The 16026-nt window shown below is 41.1% G+C and overlaps 1 protein-coding gene and 1 pseudogene across 8 annotated transcripts in view; one reads left to right on the plus strand and one right to left on the minus strand.

Annotated features, from left to right (window-relative positions):
• Positions 1–16026, plus strand: part of FAR2 (fatty acyl-CoA reductase 2) — a 169723-nt gene that overhangs the window by 53566 nt on the left and 100131 nt on the right. The window lies entirely within an intron of this gene.
• Positions 1617–16026, minus strand: part of LOC110146597 (large ribosomal subunit protein eL32-like) — a 30600-nt pseudogene continuing 16190 nt past the window's right edge.

A 16026-nucleotide genomic window follows, 5' to 3' on the forward strand; every position in this document is an offset into this window, starting at 1 on the left:
GTGTTAAAAAAAATCCACCTGTCAATGCAGGAGATGCGGGTTTGATCCCTGGGTCAGGAGGATACCCTAGAGAAGGAAATGGCATCCCACTCCAGTGTTCTTGCCTGGGAAATCCCATGGATGGAGGAGCCTGGTGAGCTAACAATCCATGGGGTTGCAAAAGGAGTCAGACATGACTTGAGTAACTGAGCATAGCACACACTAAGGTCCCAAACAGCTGCACTGAGAACATAGCAGGGAAATACAGGAAAGAGGTTAATTGAGGCATATCTCCAGGATCCATAGATTGATGTTTTGTGGAGAGTAAGTGACATAGAGATAATTCTCACATTCTGGCTTGAGTTATAAAGTGGTGGTAGTGCTGTTAATCAGGATTGAGAATCAATTCATCTTTTTAATCTGTTGTGTTTTTGGTGCCACTGAACCATCAGAGGTGAACTGTGTAAAACCCAATTAGAGATGAGTCTAGTGCTCGGCAGGAAAGTCTGGCTGTAGCTAATTTAATGACTTAAGATCGTATAGGTGGTGGTTGAAGCTGTATGTATGAATGAGGTCATCAGTTTCTATATGAAAAATGAAAACTGAAAAGGGCCTAGAGTATCCCCCAAGGAAGTACTGCAAACTCAGAATCAAAATGCAAACTCAGGTCTATCTGGTCCAAAGTCTATATCTGATGCCTTCTGAAAATCATCTCATGGTTACAGTTTATTTTCTCCAAGTAAAAGATGGGTGGGCATTTTGGTGCACACAGATGATAAAGACAGAACATTTGAGACCATTCAAGGAGCTATTTGTATTCTCAAATGAACATTTATTTGTTTAGCTGATAAGTAGATTGGTGTTCAACACTCTTGAGAACTTCATTTATTTTGAAAGTGAAAGAAAGTGAAAGTGAAAGACATTCAGTCGTGTCTGACTCTTTGCGACCCCACAGACTGTCCATAGCATTCTCCAGGCTAGAATACTGGAGTGGGTAGTCTTTCCCTTCTCCAGGGGATCTTCCCAACACAGGGATCAAACCTAGGTCTCCTGCATTGCAGGCAGCTTCTTTACCAGCTGAGCCACAAGGGAAGCCCAAGAATACTGGAGTGGGTAGCCTATCCCTTCTCCAGGGGATCTTCCCAACCTAGGAATCGAACCAGGGTCTCCTGCATTGCAGGTGGATTCTTTACAAACTGAAATATGAGGGAAGACCTCATTTATTTTCTTTAAATCAAAAACCAAGTTCTGTCATGAGCTGTCTACAACTTTCTAGTGAAGCAGTGACCCCAAATCCATTCTAGATAAATCTTCATGGAAAATCTGAAAAGCATAAAAGAAAAAGATCTAAGTAATATTTTTACAGAAAGTGGATGCTCTTTTGGTTAAATTATACATTAGACCCTGAGAATTCGTGGGGACAGATAGTATGAATGACTCTGTAATTCATTTCAAAGATGACTTTTGAAGAAAGAACTGATAGGTGATATTCAGTACTCTACAGAGAAGAGAAATACTTAGCAAAACTTAATGTTGGTGAAGTTTTGGTCTAAAGCTGTGGCCTTTGGTTTGTATGACATTCTATTCTGACAAGCCAGGAATCGCCTCCCCCCCCCCCCCCGAGTTTTATGGTGTTATTAACATAAACAAAATTGTGCAGTAGCCCTCTCTTCATTTTCTTTGCTGCGCAGCCTGGCGTTGGGATTGCAGACTGTGACAGCCAGTAGGGCTGCTCTTTCCAGAAAGGCTTTGGGGTTCTTGGAGACGTTGTGAGCAGTCCCGGCACTGGAAGACGTTACACATCAGCAGCACTTCAAGCTCCTTGAGGTTGTGGACCAGGAACTTCCGGAAGCCACTGGGCCACAATCGCTGTGTTTTCTTGTTGCTCCCATAACCATGTTGGACATCAAGATCTTTGGCCGTTGACTCTCCTGCTCACCATGTTGTCAGTGCCTCTGGGTTTCTGCTGGTTCTGTTTAATTTTGACATATCGGCCTGACTGTTGCTGGATGAGCTCTTTGGTCCTCTTTTTGACCCTGATTTTGGGCTTCAGGAGGGGTCTGAGAGCGGCAGTAATGCCAAGCAGGAGATGGCTGCCACTTCCTAGGGCAGCCCCGAGAAAGAGAGGAGAAATCTCCTCTTTGAACCACAGAAAAATAAATGGAAGTATAGTTGCTCTTTTACAATTGTTTCACCTTTATCATTTTTTCAGGAAAGTAATTCATGCTGTACATATACCCTCCTTTGCAAAGAATTATTACCTAGGCAGGAAATTTCCTTGGTTTTTAGGTTGCCATGGGGATATCACCCAAGAGTAAGCTCCTAGTATGAATCTTATTTTGTGGGAAGTGTCTGCAGACTTAACCCTTGGGCCCCATGACAATCTCTGCTGCTGCGTCACATCAGTCGTGTCCGACTCTGTGTGACCCCATCGACGGCAGCCCACCAGGCTCCTCCATCCCTGGGATTCTCCAGGCAAGAACACTGGAGTGGGTTGCCATTTCCTTCTCCAATGACAATCTCTAAGTTATGGCAGTTGCATTAGGTTTATATGACTATCCACCTCTGAGATTACTAAAATTATTGCAGTTCCCACAATATTTTTTTTTTTTTAGCCTTCATGAGAACTGTGTAAATGCAGGAATAAAGGTTATAACTGGGTGGGACCTTGATCACCATCAGCACCTTACAAATTTCAGAAGACTTTGAGTTAGAAAATATGACAGAGGTAAAGTATAATCTTTTAATAGAATCTAGAGTGATAAGGCCCAGCTTAATTTTGTAATCAGTGACTTGACAAACAGTGCAGTCAATTCACAGCAATTTGTTTCTTGGGCATAGAACAAATGGAAAACATCTGTGTATAAAAAAAGAAATGAATTTGTTCTTCATATAAGAACTAGGTCCTTTGCTTTTCTCCCTCATTTTTTTCCTAAATGTCTCCTCTAAGCTAGGACTAGCTTGGCACTGGAGAGACAGTGAAGACCTGATATTCTAATGGAATATCTGACAAAGTATATGCAAACGGAAACAGCTGAAAATTATCATAAATTTTGTGAAGGAAATTTACATGAATCTGAGAGAAGGAAACATACTCGTTACTATTACATGGGGTGTTCAGGAGGGCTTCTCTGGGCATGTGGCATTTAATCTAACACCTGAAGGGTAAGACAGGAACCAGCTTTGTGAACTGTGTCCTCCATGGAAGGAAAAGTCTGTGCAATGGCCCTGGGGTGAGCTTGTGTAGCTACATAGCTGCTGTGGACTTTTACAAAGTCTCTCTCTCTCTCTCTCTCTCTTTTTTTTTTCCTTGACAGAATCATACCAATCACTCCTTTATAATATTATGTTAATTATAAATATGAGTACCTGGGATCCTGGGATTGGGTAGTAAAAGTTTATGCATTTTACTACCTTCAGGAAATGTTGCTCCTGTGTCCTCTCCTAGACCTGAATCATATCATTGCACAGATTTCAGGGGTAGTGGAGAGAGATCTGTAAACTTGGCATGAAATTTTATTTTCTCTGTTCTCAGCACAGAACAGGCCTGGTAATGTTCAGTGCACTGATGTGCTATACAAATCTTTGCCCTTTTTTGGGGGGGGTAATTAATCTATATATTTTAATTGGCAGATAATTATAATACTGTGGTGATTTATGCCATACTTTGACATGAATCAGCCACAGGTGCACATGTGTCCCCACATCCTGAATCCCCCTCTTACCTCCCTCCTCACCCCATCCCTCTTGGTTGTCCCAGAGCACTGGCTTTGAATGATCTGCTTCATGCATTGAACTTGCACTCATCATCTATTTTACATATGGTAATATACATGTTTCAGTGCTATTCTCTCATATCACCCCACCCTCGCCTTTTCCCACAGAGTCCAAAAGTCTTCTTTACATCTCTGTCTCTTGCTGCCTTGCATATAAGATCATCTTTATCATCTTTCTAAATTCCATATATATTCCTTAATATACTGTATTGGTATTTCTCTTTCTGACTTACTTCAGTCTGTTTAATAGGCTCTAGTTTCATTCACCTCATTAGAACTGGCTCAAATGTGTTATTTTTTATAGCTGAGTAACATTCCATTGTGTATATGTACCATAACTTCCTTATCCACTTGTCTGCCAATGGACATCGAGGTTGCTTCCATGTCCTAGCTGATGTAAACAGTGCTGCAGTGAACACTGGGGTACACGTGTCTTTTTCAGTTCTGGTTTCTTTGGTGTGTATGCCCAGCAATGGGATTGCTGGGTCATATGGCAGTTCTATTTCAAGTTTTTTAAGGAATCTCCACAGTGTTCTCCATAGTGGCTGTACCAGTTTGCATTCCCACCAATGGTGTAAGAGGGTTCCCTTTTCTCCACACCTTCAGCATTTATTGTTTGTAGACCTTTTTGATGACAGCCATTCTGACAGATGTGAGATGATACCTCATTGTGGTTTTGATTTGGATTTCTCTAATAAGGAGTGATGTTGAGCATCTTTTCATGTGTTTGTTAGCCATCTGTATGTCTTCTTTGGAGAAATGTCTGTTTAGTTCATTGGCCCACTTTTTGATTGGGTTGTTTGTTTTCCTGGTATTGAGCTGCACGAGCTGCTTGTGTATTTTTGAGATTAATTCTTGGTCAGTTTCTTCATTTGCTAGTATTTTCTCCCATTCTGAAGGCTGTCTTTTCACCTTGCTTATAGTTTTCCTTCATTGTGCAAATGCTTTTAAGTTTAATTAGATCCTATTTGTTTATTTCTGTTTTTATTTCCATTACTCTCTGAGGTGGGTCATAGAGGATCTTGCTGTGATTTATGTCAGAGAGTGTTATGCCTACGTTTTCCTCTAAGAGTTTTATAGTTTATGGTCTTATATGTAGACCTTTAATCCATTTTGAGTTTATTTTTGTGTATGGTGTTAGAAAGTGTTCTAGTTTCATTCATTACTGGTGTTGACCAGTTTTCCTAGCATGACTTGTTAAAGAGATTGTCTTTTCTCCATGGTATATTCTTGCCTCCTTTGTCAAAGATAAGGTATCCATATGTGTGTGGATTTATCTCTGGACTTTGTATTTCATTCCATTGATCTATATGTCTCTCTCTCTTTTTTTTTTACTAGTACCATACTGTCTTGATGACTGTAGCTTTGCAGTATAGTTTGAAATCAGGAAGGTTGATTCCTCCAGTTCCATTCTTCTTTCTCAAGATTGCTTTGCCTATTCGAATTTTTTGGTGTTGTTTTTTTTTTTTTTTTTTTTCCATACATATTGTGTAGTTATTTGTTCTAGTTCTGTGAAAATTACTGTTGGTAGCTTCATAGGGATTGCACTGAATCTTTAGATTACTTTGGGTAGTATACTCATTTTCACTATATTGATTCTTCCAATCCATGAATTTCTCCATCTGTTTGTGTCATCTTCGATTTCGTTCATCAGTGTTTTATAGTTTACTATATATAGGTCTTTTGTTTCTTTAGGTAAATTTATTCCTAAGTATTTTATTCTTTTCATTTCAATAGTGAATGGGACTGTTTCCTTAATTTCTCTTTCTGTTTTTCCATTGTTAGTGTATAGGAATTCAAGGGATTTCTGTGTATCAATTTCATATCCTGCAACTGTACTATATTTGTTGATCAGCTCTAGTGATTTTTCTGGTGACATCTTTAGGCTTTTCTATATAGAGGATCATGTCATCTGCAAACCATGAGAGTTTTACTTCTTCTTTTCCCATCTGGATTCCTCTTCTTTCTTTTTCTTCTCTGATTGCTGTGGCTAGGACTTCCAAAACTATGTTGACTAATAGTGGTGACAGTGGACACCCTTGTCTTGTTCCTAATTTTAAAAGAAATGCTTTTAGTTTTTTGCCATTGAGAATAATATTTGCTGTGGATTTGTTTGTATATAGTTTTTATTACATTGAGGTATGTTCCTTCTATGACTGCTTTCTGGACAGTTTTGATTGTAGCTCGGTGTTGAATTTTCTCAAAGGCTTTCCCTGCATCTATTGAGATTTGTTAATTTGTTAGTATGGTGCATTGCATTGATTGATTTGCAAATATTAAAGAATGCTTGCATCTCTGGGATAAAACCCACTTGGTCATGATGTATGATCTTTTTAATATGTTGTTGGATTCTGTTTGCTAGAATTTTGTTGAGTATTTTTGCATTTATGTTTGTCAGTGATATTGGCCTGTAGTTTTCTTTTTTTGTGGCATCTTTTTCTGGTTTTGGAATTAGGGTGCTGGTGGCCTCACAGAATGAGTTTGGGAGTTTACCTTCCTCTGAAATTTTCTGAACGAGTTTGAATAGGATAGGTGTTAGCTCTTCTCTAAATTTTTGGTAGAATTCACCTGTGAAGCCATCTGGTCCTAGGCTTTTATTTGTTGAGAGATATTTTTATTATAGTTTTGATTTATATGCTTGTGGTGTTAAGCACTGTTAAGATTTCCTATTTATTCCTGGTTCAGTTTTGGAAGGTTATAGTTTTATAAGGATTTGTCTGTTCCTTCCAGGTTGTCCATTTTATTGGCATTTTATTGCTCATAGTAGTCTCTTGTGATCTTTTGTATTTCTGTGTTGTCTCTTGTGATTTCTCCATTTTCATTTATAATTTTATTGATTTGATTCTTCTCCCTTTTTTTCTTGATGAGTCTGGCTGCTGTCTTGTCTATTTTATTTATCTTCTCAAAGAACCAGCTTTGAGTTTTGTTGATTTTTGCTCTAGTCTCCTTCGTTTCTTTTTCATTTATTTCTGATTTTTGCCTTTTTTACACTAGTTATTCTGCTGATCTGAAAGGAATAAATTTTCACTTTGTAGTAGTCCTTACCCTTATGCAGAGTTGGACCAAGGTGCTTTTCTTTCAACACATTTCGAGTCTTGGATCTGAGCAGCTTTTATGGCTTACTTGAACTCTTTCAGGTTGTCACAGTGTTTCTACAAGGTTTGATACTCAGTGTTTATTGAATGACTAGACAGGGGAAAAAAGATGAATGAAATGTAGATCTCAAAATCTATGCCATATTTTAAACTCTCGCTATTTTGGTAAGTACATAGAGAAAGAATAGCCAAGTGATACCGATAGGTACAGAGAAGGCTGTGAATAAAAGGGGATCAATGAAGCGAAGAAGCCCCATATGATTCTTTAAATCTGAATGAGATAATGATACTGGCCAAACACAAAGGATCTCATATAAAAGGCAGAACACAAAGCATCCTTAGGTCTTAAAGGGACTCAGAGACCCATGGTATTCTCGTAAGTCTTAGTCTCCAGGAAAGAGCAGCTGTACCATAGCTGGATGCTAAAGGAGGCTGCAAACAGAGACTTAGCAGTCCAGAACTTCCTGATTCTTATTTTGATTTGTCTTAAAAAGAAACCTGTATTCTGTTTTACTGACTTGTGATTACCAAATGTCCATTATAAAAAGCTTATTTAAAAAAATAAATAAATTCCCTTTGCTTTGATTAGTGCCAAGGATGGTGTTTTAATGATAGCACATCCTGAAAGTAGAAGCCTGATAAATATGCAGTTTTATAAATGATAGTGCTTCCTTTAAGTTTATACTGGGAGGCATCACTGGGAAGCATGTTCCATGAAAGCACATTCTTACCCAAAGAGAACAGTCCCACGCTACCTGTTTGTCTGACTTGTTTCCCAAAACCTGGGAGTGGATCACTAGAGGATCCAGTGGTCCTCACCCTTGGGCAGAATTGGACCAAGGTGTCTTTCTTTCAACACAGTTTGAGTCTTGGATCTTAGCAGCTTTTATATATTACTTGAACCCTTTCAGGTTGTTGCAATGTTTCTATAAGGTTTGACACTCAGAACATGAAGACACAATATTCAAAAAGTGACACCTGAGTTTGCCTAATGCAGATTCTTGCCTCATCAGAACTAAGACTGATTGAGAAACTGTGCTGAATTTCCTAAACTCTGGTTTGTATGCAACTTGGCAAGAGGGCGCAGACCCTGAGAGCTAAACCTCAGGGCACTGCGGGGCATGCAGCTCTCCTGCAAAGCTTGCCTTTGGCTGTGTGGCTTAAATAATGGTTTGGCTTTGCTTCGGTGTCTCTGACCTCTTCCAGGCAGTGAACATATTTCTTGATCCCTAACTAAAAGGAAAACACAGTGGGATTCAACTCTCATTGTTTTCACCTCTAATTGGGGGATTAAGACACACAGACATTTAAGGAAGGGAAAGAACAGTGAAGGTGCTAAGTAAGAATAAAAAGAGATCATCAGATGAAATGACATGAGGCAATCAATGATTATGTGCCAAGGATTGATATAAACTGTAGCTGAGGGGATGGTTAGAGGGAGATGTGCCAGGATCCCAGAATAGCCCGGGAAGGGGTCATGGATGAAGTCAAACTTGATTTGGGCCTTGGGTAGGCCAGTAGTTTGCAAACTTTCCTGCTTATCAGGGCCATCTGGGGAGGTTCTAAAGAAGGTCGACTAGACAGGCATAAAAGAGGAGAGAGGGTGCCTCTGAGAAGGAAAGAAAGTGTAAAGAATCAAAGCTTGTTTGGTTGCTGTAAAAAGTTAGTGTAGGAGGAGAAAAAAGAGAGAAGGCAGAAAAGTCAGGTTTCATCTGATTTTTAAATAACCTCGTGTGCCAGGCCAAGGAATTTTGGAAACATATTTGACTCAGAATAGTAAGGTATTTTCAGCCATAGCACCTGACTCTCACAACTGGACAAGAATATTAGAATTCCTCTGTATCACATAGCTCCTCACTTCCCACTTTCACTCCCTGCTTGGAAGCTTAACAGAAATTAGGTGTAGATATGTGCTAATATGGGCTTCCCAGGTGGCACTAAAGGTAAAGAATCCTCCTGCCAATGCAGGAAACGTGAGACATGGGTTCAATCCCTGTGTCAGGAAGATCCCCTGGAGAAGGGCATGATAACCCACTCCAGTATTCTTGCCTGGAGAATCCCATGGACAGAGGAGCCTGGTGGGCTACAGTCTATCAGGTCACAAAGAGTTTGACATGGCTGAAGCGACTGAACACGCATGCATGTATGTACTAATACTTCACCACTTTCTCATTCTCTCAGATACAGGATTCTGGTGGTTACTGTGGGAATGTTTTGATTCATACAAAAGTAGTGCTGTGTGGGAATCCCCCAAGTAACAGCCAGCAGGGGGCACCCTTGAGGCAGCTAAGCTAGCATCCCCAACGCAGGGCACTCTCATCCTGTTTACTTAGGATGAGGGGACTTTTGCACTGGTCAGCCCTGAATCACACAGATATTTTCACTATGGCTTGGATCCACTTGTCACTTTGATTTGTTCTAGTATCTCTCTGCTTCTTTTTCTTTCTCCTTGTTTGAAAGATGTGCACAGGTAATGTTTCAATCATATCGTAGCTTAGTGGGCTGAGATCGGTTTGATGGATGAATGGATGGATGATAGCTAGCTAGCTAGAGTTATTTTTTTTTTTTTAAGAAGCCCATCTAATAGGAAGGAAATGATTCTGTTTCCACCTGGCATTTCATAAGATTCTTTGCAAATAAAATTCTATTAGATCTTAAGGTAAATGTTACACTGTGCATGTGTGCTAGATCGCTTCAGTTGTGCTTGTTTCTTTGTGACCCTATGGACTGTAGCCCACCAGCCTCCTCTGTCCATGGGGTTCTCCAAGCAAGAATACTGGATTGGGTTGCCATGCCCTCCTCCAGGGAATCTTCCTGACCCAGGGATCCTGCCATCTACTGTCGCTCGGCTTATTAGCACTGAATAGCCACAAGCTAGACAGGGCAGTCTTTTGCCCGAACCTCAGTGATGTGGGGGCTTGAACCCTGCTACTTCATCCACTGAAATAGGGAATCTAGGATTTATTAGAAACCAAGAGTCAAAAAACATTTCCTCTAACTTTTTGTGTCGTCCTTGATAGGATAGTTTGCCATTCCCTTCTCCAGTGGACGACGTTTTGTCAGAACTCTCCACCATGTCCTGTCTGTCCTGGGTGGCCCTACATAGCATGGCTCATAGTTTCATTAAGTTAGACAAGACTGTGGTCCATGTGATCAGATTTGTTAGTTTTCTGTGATTGTGGTTTTCATTCTGTCTGCCCTCTAATGAAGAAAGATAAGAGGCTTATGGAAGCTTCCTTATGGGAGACATTGACTGAGGGGAAACCTGAGTCTTGTTCTGATGGGAGGGCCCATGCTCAGTAAATCTGTAATCCAATTTTCTGTCGATGGGCGGGGCTGTGTTCCCTCCCTGCTATTTGACTTGATGCTAAACTATGGTGGAGGTAATGAAGATAATGGCGACCTCCTTCGAAAGGTCCCATGCACACACTGCTACACTCGGTGCCCCCAACCCTGCAGCAGGCCACTGCCGATCCGCGCCTCTGCCAGAGACTCCTGGACACTCCCGGCAAGTCTGGGTCAGTCTTTTGTGGGGTCACTGCTCCTTTCTCCTGGGTCCTGGTGTGCACAGGGTTTTGCTTGTGCCCTCCAAGAGTCTGTTTCCCCAGTCCTGTGTAAGTTCTGGCGGCTCTATGGTGGGGTTAAAGGCAACCTCCTCCAAGAGGGCTTATGCCTTTCCCAGGTCTGCTGCACCCAGAGCCCCTGCCCCTGCAGAGGTCTACTGCTGAGCTGTACCTCCATAGGAGATGCTCAGAAACAGTTCTGTCTCAGTCTCTGTGGGGTCTCTGGGTCCTGGTGCACACAAGGTTTGTTTGAGCCCTTTGAGCTTCTCTAGTGGGCATAGGACTTGATTCTAAATGCAACTTTACCCCTCCTACTGTCTTGCTGGGGATTCTCCTTTGCCCTTGGATATGGGGTATCTCCTCAAAGTTACTCCTGCACCACACAGCAGCTGCTGCTATTGATTATGTTCTTTGCAGCGAAAGATGGAGAAGCTCTATACAGTCAGCAAAAACAAGACCAGGGGCTGACTGTGGCTCCGATCATGAACTCCTTATTGCCAAATTCAGACTTAAATTGAAGAAAGTAGGGAATATCTCAAATCCCATACAGTTATACAGTGGAAGTGACAAATAGGTTCAAGGGATTAGATCAGATAGACAGGGTGCCTGAAGAACTATGGATGGAGGTTCATGACATTCTAAAGGAGGCCATGATAAAAATCATCCCCAAGAAAAAGAAATTCAAAAAGGCAAATTGTTGTCTGAGGAGGCCTTACAAATAGCCGTGAAAAGAGAGAAGCTAAAGGCAAAGTAGAAAAGGAAAGATATACCCATCTGAATGCAGAGTTTCAAAGAATAGCAAGGAGAGATAAGAAAGCCATCCTCAGTGACCAAAGCAAAGAAATAGAGGAAACCAATAGAATGGGAAAGACCTGAGATCTCTTCATCACAGTAAGAGATACTAAGGGAATATTTCATGCAAAGATAGGCACAATAAAGGACAGATATGGTATGGACCTAACAGAAGCAGAAGATTTTGAGAAGAGGTCACAAGAATACAAAGAAGAACTATACAAAAAAGATCTTCATGACCCAGATAATCACGATGGTGTGATCACTCACCTAGAGCTAGACATCCTGGAATGTGAAGTCAAGTGGGCCTTAGGAAGCATCACTACAAACAAAGCTAGTGGAGGTGATGGAATTCCAGTTGAGCTATTTCAAATCCTTAAAGATGATGCTATGAAAGTGTAGCACTCACTATGCCAGCAAATTTGGAAAACTCAGCAGTGTCCACAGGACTGGAAAAAGGTCAGTTTTCATTTCAATCCCAAAGAAAGGCAATGCCAAAGAATGTTCATACTACTGCACAATTGCAGTCATCACACACACTAGCAAAGTAATGCTCAAAATTCTCCAAGCCAGGCTTCAACAGTACATGAACCATGAACTTCCAGATGTTCAAGCTGGATTTAGAAAAGGCAGAGGAACCAGAGATCAAACTGCCAACATCCATTGGATCATTGAAAAACAGAGTTCCAGAAAAAGATCTATTTCTGCTTTATTGACTATGCAAAAGCCTTTGACTGTTTGGATCACAACAAAGTGTGGAAAATTCTTCAAGAGATGGGAATACCAGACCACCTTACCTGCGTCTTGAGAAATCTGTATGCAGGTCAAGAAGCAGCAGTTAAAACCAGACATCATACAACAGTCTGGTTCCATATTGGGTAAGGAGTATGTCAAGGCTATATATTGTCACCTTGCTTATTTAACTTATGTGCAGAGTACATCATGAGAAACACTGGGCTGGATGAAGCCAAAGCTGGAATCAAGATTGCCGGGAGAAATATCAATAACCTCAGATATGCAGATGACACCACACTTATAGCAGAAAGTGAAGAAAAACTAAAGAGCCTGTTTATGAAAGTGAAAGAGAAGAATGAAAAAGCTGGCTTAAACTCAACATTCATAAAACTAAGATCACAGCATCGGGTCCCATCACTTCATTGTAAATAAGTGGGGAAACAATGGAAATGGTAAGAGACTTTATTTTTGGGAGGCTCCAAAATTGCTGCAGATGGTGACTTTAGCCATGAAACTAGAAGACACTTGCTCCTTGGAAGGAAAGTTATGACCAACCTAGACAGCATATTCAAAAGCAGAGACATTATTTTGCCAACAAAGTTCCATCTAGTCAAAGCCATGGTTTTTCCAGTAGTCATGTATGGATGTGAGAGTTGGACTATAAAGAAAGCAGAATGCTGAAGAATTGATGCTTTTGAACTGTGGTGTTGGAGAAGACTCTTGAGAGTCACTTGGACAGTAAGGAGATCCAACCAGTCCATCCTAAAGGAAATCAGTCCTGAATATTCATTGGAAGGACTGATGTTGAAGCTGAAACTCCAATACTTTGGCCACCTGGTCCTAAGAACTGACTCATTTGAAAAGATCCTGATGTTGGGAAAGATTGCAGGCAGGAGGAGAAGGGGACGACAGAGGATGAGATGGTTGGATGGCATCACCGACTCAATGGACATGAGTTTGAGTAAACTCCAGGAGTTGATGATGGACAGGAAAGCCTGGTGTGCTGCAGTCCATGAGGTTGCAAAGATTTGGACATGACTGAGCAACTGAACTGAACTGACTGATTGGATGGGGTGTGTTGCCATGCAAATATCACAGTTTTTACCTTTTTTACTCTTCAGTTATACTCCTGCTATCCAATTTTACTAATAGGTTCACTATGACCAGCTTTGTAAGAAGAGATGCAGTCGTCTCTTTTTCAGGTAGCGCCTCTCAGGTGACACTAATGGTAATGAACTCGCCTGCCAATGCAGGAGACATAAGAGATACAGGTTTGATCCCTGGTTCAGGAAGATCCTCTGGAGGAAGGCATGACAACCAACTCCAACATTCTTGCCTGGAGAATTCCATGGACAGAGGAGCCTGGTGGGCTACCATGCCTTGAGTCGAACCGAGTTGGATTTAACTGAGCATACACACACGCAGTAAGAATTTATGAAGAACTGTGGTCTTAAGCAAAATGCTGGAGAGAAGAAACAAATTTTTTTTGGCCATTGTGGCTCGAAAGACAGAATTATAAAATATGAACCAATTAGAGAATAAATGAATGCTAAAGCGAGAAATACTTAAAACAGCTGCACTACCTGTTCTGAAAAGGAAATGATTGTGTGCTCTGGAGTGCTTATCTGAAACATGGGACTGACTTATGAGTGGGATTTAATTTGCAGGTCATGGGAGAAAAAACAACATCATGGGAGAATGTTCCAATAACAAAATATAACGTTGGTGTGACAAAAGAGAAACGAATGTGGGAAAAGCACTCTGCTTTAGGTAGTTTAGTCTGGAGAGGATACACACAGGACTCTCTAAAGGAGAACAAACCTGGCTAGAAGACAAGCTAGAAGGCTGTTGCAGAAATTTCAGCAGGAAGTAGTTTGGACCTGAACTAAAATCAAAGATCTGCACAAGAAAACAAAGATCCAAGAAGAATCTCATCAAAAGAGTATAAGATCGTATAAACTTTCTAATTTAAAAGAAACCTTAAAGAGAACATATAGTTTAATGAATAACAAAATGTTTTCCTTGGGTATCAGTGTTTTCAGCAAAGATTTTTGTCTTTAGAAATGCTTTTGATGTTACAAGTATGTTCCTAAAAAGCCTTCTCTCACTGCCTTTCTTCTTTTTTCCCATAGATGAGGTTAAAGTGAAAAGTGAAACTCTTAGTCGCTCAGTTGTGTCCAACTCTGTGAGTCCTCATGGTCTATAGCTTGCCAGTCTCCTCTGTCCATGGCATTTTCTAGGCAAGAATACTAGAGTGGGTAGCCATTCCCTTCTCCAGGGGATCTTCCCAACCCAAGGACTGAACCCAGGTCTTCTGAATTGCAGGCTGATTCTTTACTGTCTGAGCCATCAGGATGGAGTAGAGTAGATCAATCATCACTGTATTTATTTTGAGAATCGGACTACCCTGTATTCCAGTTTATCTGAAACTGAACTTGTACATTTCATCAAGTGATGCCTTCCTTTAGGATGAATAGGTTTTTTAGTAGTTTACAAAGGCCAGATTGGTCCAGTGGTGGGAGCCGTGATGTCACCACCTCAGACTGGGAAGAAGTCATCACTGCCAATGAGCTTTTAATCCTGCTGGTGGAAAATATGGAAGTTAGTGTTGCTAGGCAGGCTGGGTAGAAATGAATAGTATAAGACTGCCTCCTTGCCACTAATTTTTAAAAAACGTATCAGGACTTTTCTGCAACAGAGAAGAACACACACACATACAGTAAGGTGTAAAAGAAAAAATGATGAATTCAATCAGATGAACTAATGTCAAACTCAACCCTGCCCCCTACCTCCTTGTTCACATATACTAATTTTGTGACATTGGCAAGTCTTTTAATTTCTTCTTGTTTCCTAAATTTCTCTTGCTTCATCTCATCAGCATCAAAACAATTGTCAATGTATGGTAGGCAGTTTATAAATATTTCTGTGAGATAGATCATCAGAGAAACATTACATTTCCTTGTAATCAAGGAAACAGAAATACACAGAGTTGTCCACAGAAGGCACTTGTTAGTTTCTGTTCCAGGACTGATTTCAAAGCCTAAGCTCTTTATGCCACCTCACCCCAGTGGTGCATGTGGTCAAGTAGAGCTTATGCTATGTGAGGTCATTTCTGGCAGTTTTTGTCCTTGTAGGTATATAAATAAAAAATGGTAGAGCCTGGGTGCATCAGCTATGACCACAAGAATTGCTGACTTTTCTGTGGCTAGCTAGGCTTTTTATTAAATATTCAGTTTTGATACCAGTTCAGTTCAGTCGCTCCGTCATGTCCGACTCTTTGTGACCTCATGAATCGCAGCACGCCAGGCCTCCCTGTCCATCACAAACTCCCGGAGTTTACTCAAACTCATGCCCATCAAGTTGGTGATGCCATCCAGCCATCTCATCCTCTGTCATCTCCTTCTCCTCCTGACCCCAATCCCTCCCAGCATCAGGGTCTTTTCCAATGAGTCAACTCTTTGCATGAGGTGGCCAAAGTACTGCAGTTTCAGCTTCAGCATCAGTCCTTCCAATGAACACCCAGGGCTGATCTCCTTTAGGATGGTCTGGTTGGATCTCCTTGCAGTCCAAGGGACTCTCAAGAGTCTTCAACACCATAGTTCAAAAGCATCAATTCTTTGGCACTCAGCTTTCTCCACAGTCCAACTCTCGCATCCATCCATGATTACTGGAAAAACCATAGCCTTGACCAGACGGACCTTTGTTGGCAAAGTAATGTCTCTGCTTTTTAATATGCTGTCTAGGCTGGTCATAGCTTTTCTTCCAAGGAGTAAGCATCTTTTGATTTCATGGCTACAGTCACCATCTGATATCAATTAGCTGAGTATTAAATGGCAACCCACTCCAGTGTTCTTGCCTGGAGATTCCCAGGGACAGCAGAGTCTGGTGGGCTGCCGTCTATGGGGTTGCACAGAGTTGGACACGACTGAAGCGACTTAGCAGCAGCAGCAGCAGCAACAGGGTATTATGCTAGCCAGTCCAAATTTGATTTACTCTTATAAAAATGTGTATTCAAATTAGAAAAACAAAAACAAGCTCACCAACCTCCCAAGACACAGTACTGGTAACCCTTTATGGACACCACTG

The sequence above is a fragment of the Odocoileus virginianus genome, chromosome 23, assembly GCF_023699985.2.
Source record: "Odocoileus virginianus isolate 20LAN1187 ecotype Illinois chromosome 23, Ovbor_1.2, whole genome shotgun sequence".
NCBI lineage: Eukaryota > Metazoa > Chordata > Mammalia > Artiodactyla > Cervidae > Odocoileus > Odocoileus virginianus.